This window comes from Lucilia cuprina, chromosome X (assembly GCF_022045245.1).
Source record: "Lucilia cuprina isolate Lc7/37 chromosome X, ASM2204524v1, whole genome shotgun sequence".
NCBI classification, from domain to species: domain Eukaryota; kingdom Metazoa; phylum Arthropoda; class Insecta; order Diptera; family Calliphoridae; genus Lucilia; species Lucilia cuprina.
In genome coordinates, this window is record NC_060949.1 from 98,685 (window position 1) to 104,244 (window position 5,560).

Sequence of the window (5,560 nt, forward strand, 5' to 3'; positions counted from 1 at the left end):
TCATCCAGGTGGTTAACTATTAGTGCAAATTACTGTCTTTTTTGTATGCATTGACTCTTTGTCGAACTGCTGGGACAACTATGTTATGATTTCCCTCTTCTATCATCATGTCTCTACACTTGAACAGCTGAATGTCGTAATAAATATTAGGTCTGTTCGCATACTCGATAATTTGTATCAATTTGTAACAATTGTTATTGGATTCCGTTCGCGTACGTTCAAAAACTTGCAACGAGAGAGTAAGAGAGCGGTAAAAATTACAGTTCGTTGATAGAGAAATTTTTGATTTTACTGAATATTTTTTCCCCAGTAAAAATATCAAACTTATATTTACAACATATGTTTCATTTATGAATATGTAAACAAACCAAAGAAATCAAAAATTTGGTAAATTTTAAATTTTTTGAAAGAAATATATAAATTAATAACACACGAATATTAAAAAAATTATTTGTAATTATATTTTTTTTTAAATTTATTTATCATAAATTAGTTTTTAAAAGAGTTTATTTGTCATGAAAAATCATAACAAATATTGTCAATCTAGCGTTTTTAAAACAATTTAGTTTGTCTTTCTCTTAGCGATTTTGTGTGAATTTTTATTTTAATAATATGTTTGTATCATGAAGTTTTAAAACAATAATATATTTTTAATGATAATACATGTTTTGTTAACTTTATATATCCATTTATAAGAAAAATCAAAGTTGCAAATATTTGTTTTTTAGTGTTTTGTTAGCGATTAAAATTTCAGCAAAAAGGGCATTACCAATCTTTGTTTATAAACAAAAAATTGGATTTCGCTTATTTTTTTGGATATTTTTTTGATTGAGAGTAAATTAAAAATTACTCTCTATCATAAAGTTACTGTATATTTCTTACAGGAAAGTACGCAAAAAGACCTTTTATTGCGAGCGATAGTCAATATCTTTACGTACAGCTTACATACTTATGATTTTTAAAATTTAAAACTTCAAAAATGGAGCTTTTTCACATCTTTTGCTCTAAAAAGTAAGTTAACGAAGTGATCGGGGAAAACTAAAAATATATTCATACTCTGTGGACTATAACAAAACGGAATTGGTATATGAGAACCCCTGCATTTTTGGTGTATCACTGTGAAACTATTTACACAAAACCAAAATTAGCATTTTTTATGTCCAGCTTTTTAAAGCCCAATGTCCAGCTTTTTGCGAATCGGAATCTGGCAACCCTAACCTTAGGTGATGATCACCACCTCTATTTGTAAATATCTAAATTAAGTATTTTTTCTATACCACACGACAGTTCCCCTTTATATTGGTTCCAAGCAACCTAAGGCCTATTTAAAGGTCAAAATATAAACAGAGTGTTCTTCCTAGTTTGAATATGTGCAGATAGATGAGGAGTTTAATGGTTTTCCTTGGATGCAAGCCGCTCCCCTTTGGTATTTAAACATTTTGAAAGACCATTAAGTGAGTTTTTTCTAATAATTCTTTGGATTTATCATCTATTTCTCTATTTTATATTTATAATGATATTTATAAGCATCTCATAATTGTATATTTTTTTAACATTTTTAATGCAATGAGGATATTATTTTTGAAAATTAAAATTAAAAATATTTAACAATAAATTTGATAATTTGAAACCCCAACGAAATTTTCCCATTTTTTATAATATCTCTTTTTAATTGGAAAACATTAACGTTAGTTTTTACCTGTTTTTTCGAATTTTATTTATGAACAAAAAAAAAAAAAAAAAACAAAATTTTCTTAAAAAAGGCTAAAAACTTGATTCACTGTATATTTTTGATTCACTGTATAAAAACAGCTGATATTTTGTTTGCTCTTCAAAAATATTTTGTGTTCACATTACAGCCAACAAATTTTAAATTAAAAACGTCAAATATTTGAATGGAGGAATCGTAATTCAAGTCTGAGTTGGGGAACAACTTTCGCGTCATAGCGATTATTTCTTAAACGCGTTCAGGCTTGTGTATGTTTCCTGTTTTTTTGACAGTTTTGCGTCTCGCTCGCGCTGTATTACTTCACATAACTGTTCAAAGTTATATGTTGTCTACATTAACCTCGTGCTTTCGTTTCACCTCAAGTGAGGTTATGTTTTTTTTGGCTTGGACCACAGGGTACTGGAATGTTTGGAACTTTATATTAGTATTATTGAAATTGTTGATGGCGTTGATTTTTTTAAGGTGGCACGGAGTAATCTCAAATTTGACAAAAAAATATTTGAAAGGTATATTAATCCATATAAAAATATATTAACAAAATATCTGATATAAACTTTCTTATCTGATTAGGGTAACTTCTTTGTTAATGGCATCTTAAAGTAATTTTTTTATATTTAAAATTCATATCTAAATTTTTTGAGGACAAGAGATTCAAATAAACAAGTAGGAAATTATATGGTCGGCCATGTCCGAAACTTTAGTGTGAGTGTAGGAGCAATATTTTTGTGTGTTACAAACATCAGCATAAACTCGTAATACCCTCTCTACTATAAAGGCAAAGGCTATAAAATTAGAACCCAAAACTGAGATTTTACTTGAAAATTTTTTACTTGAAAATTCCTCTAAAGATATCTTAAAATGTAACAAATATTGTTATGAGCTGCTTAAATGCACCTATACTGTATCCATATGGGAATCATAATGACGACCGACCACTACGTTACTAAAATACTTGTTGTCTTCGAGAAATTTATTTATACAAATTTCTAAATCATTTAAAATATGTAAATATACATACACACTACATAAAATTTTGTATTAATATGTCTGTATGTCTAGCTGTCTGTCGGTCTGTGAATGAACACACTCATTTGTTTTCTATGTTCTTCTATTTTAATATATTTATAAGAGTTTTTATTTCTCCTTCATAAACATATATTATGTATTAAAAAAATTTATGATTTGTGTAGTTTTTACAGACTAGTGGAATACGCTACATTAGATTTTGTGGCAAGAAAATAATTCAATAATAATAATGTCTAATTTAAAGGAAGGTATATTGGAGTTATGCGAAATCGACCTCATTAATGAGTTCTTTCAAGCATCATGCAAGTGCAAATTATATAAATATACATTAATTGTAAAATATTTTGTATTCCATCGGCAATTGAATTTAGATCAACTTTTAATGCTTTCGCTGATTAAATGTTCATATTTGGTTATAGGATGTGGCATTATTTAAAGCTCTTTCTAATAATGTATAATGGTGAATAAATGTTTTAACATTTTCGTTTAAAGAAAAAATTATAAATACTAAAACGAGGTTAAATTAAAAACTTTACATCACAATATATTGCATAACATATAACATTAATAATTTTACATTTTCTATTATAAATCAGTAGAAAATTGGGAATAATTACTTAAAATTGAGTTAATAGTCTTTAAACTGCCTTATTTATTAATATTAATTAAATTTAAAAGTATTAAAATAACACTGTTGAATTTTTTTTGAGCTTCAATACTTAAAATTTAGGAATTTATTTTAGATTTTTGAAGCATTATTTCAAATTTAAAATGGAAGTTATATATTAATTTTATCACACGCAACAGATAATTGCCTTTTTTAAGTGGACAGTATAAGAAAGTGCAAAAAACACTATGTGTTTTTATAAATTTTTAAAGTTTAGTGTTTTTTAAAACAGATTTATTTTATGTAACAATGTTGACATGAAATGGTTGAAAACATTATGCCAAAAGTTTTATATATTATATAGATAAAGACTTCACCATCTTGAGCCGGACTAAATTATTTGGAGTATTTTGAAAATTCGTATTATGAAAGCGTTAATCAAAATTAATTGCATTTTTGCAATTAATTTTGATAAACAATTTTTACACTACAAAGTTTATGCAATAGTACGTGATTGTAAATTTATTTAGTTAGCGTAGACTAAAAATGCAAATCTTAAAAAATTTTAAAATTGTATTAAATGTTGCCATCAATTCAAAAAAAAAAAACGAAAAATGAGCGATATGTATATGTAGATTAATATACATAACATTGAGAAATAAGCTATTTAAATTATTTTCTTAAAAAATAATTTAAATACAAATAAAATTATCAATATATTTTAAATTCATTGGGCAAAAAATCTTGTTCTGAAATAATAGATTTTTGATTTAATATCGCATATGATGTAGTTTATAACATAGTCGACCTAGATATGAAAACACACTCACAAAATTTTCACGCTTATTTCTGCCTTTGTTTATAAAAAAATTCTCAGGAGAAAAATTATATTTTGTTATTGTAGCGCTCAGATTTTTTATTGAATTTTTTTCACATATTTTGTTATATTATTTTATATGAGATATAACATTAACGGTAAATTAACGGTCTCGGCATGTTTTCTAACGGTTTGGAAAAGCAATCGTGTGTGTTTTTAAGTAATTTTTCGAATATTTCCAATATGTCGATTTTTCAATAATTGAAATAATAATAGTAATAACATTTCATTAAATAATTATATCAATAATAACAATTTATAAAAAAGAAATAAAGAAAAATGGCACATTATTCGAACATAAATATTAAATAAATATATTACAGTACAAAAAGCTAATTCATGTGTATATTTTTAAATAAAAAATATTTATATATACAAAAATCTAAAAATAGCTTCCAAGTGTCTATATTAAACCAATGAAACAAAAAACAACATTTTATAAATATTTTCTAAATAAAGTTATACATGAATATTCATATAAATACACTTAATATGAATTATACTTACTTATATATGAATGTAAATATATATATAAATATATGTGTACTTAAATGAATAAATAAAATAGTTACATATTGTTGATAACATTTTAATAATTGAAATGCCTCTTGGGGAGTTTTTCTTCCGCTAAATGGTAAGAAAAGGCAATTTCGTGTAGTGTAAAGGAAAATTCAGAAATTCAATGTCAAGATCTTTCCAATAAAAAAACTACTGTGCATGTGTGTTAAGTGAATAATAACTTAAATAAACCACTAATTTGGATAAATTACTAAGGAATTTAAGTTTAGGTATTCTTTTAATTTATAGACCCGAGCTTACTATGTTTGAAAGAACAACCACTACCCTTTATTTTCACAATGGAGCCGTGCAAATCGAAATTAATGAAAATTTATTGAAAAATAAAGTAATAAATTAACAAACATTTACTATAGAGAACTTGCGATACCAGATTGTGATCTGTTATAAATATTTTAATATTGTCAGCTTTTCCAAAATCTTATTGTATTTTTTGGTGTCCAAAACATCGCCTTCTTTTCAAAGTACACGATTAAGCGCGGTATACGGTGTCCGATTTTGCCAATTTAGGGTGACTAAACTCAAATGTTTTTTCCTTCATTTGGATTCAATATGAAAGACAATTGTCCAAATAGTAAATAAATGTATTAAAAAATTAAAAATATGAACCGAACCAGAAAAACGGTACTCCGAAAGTCTTGTGTTTCCAGAAAATTAAAATCAAGTTTTAATTGTTGCAAATTTTCAATTTCAATTTTCTCCAAATTTTCAATATTTTCGTTTTTTTTTTATTTATAATTTTTAT

General features: G+C 25.5%; 1 protein-coding gene across 1 annotated transcript in view; it reads left to right on the top strand.

Annotated features, from left to right (window-relative positions):
* Nucleotides 1-4,555: 4,555 nt before the first annotated feature.
* LOC111685441 overlaps nt 4,556-5,560 on the top strand; it is a 197,202-nt gene continuing 196,197 nt past the window's right edge. The window contains exon 1 of the mRNA XM_046954696.1: nt 4,556-4,873. The gene's annotated coding sequence lies outside the window, so the exon portion shown is untranslated. The remainder of the gene's footprint in view (nt 4,874-5,560) is intronic.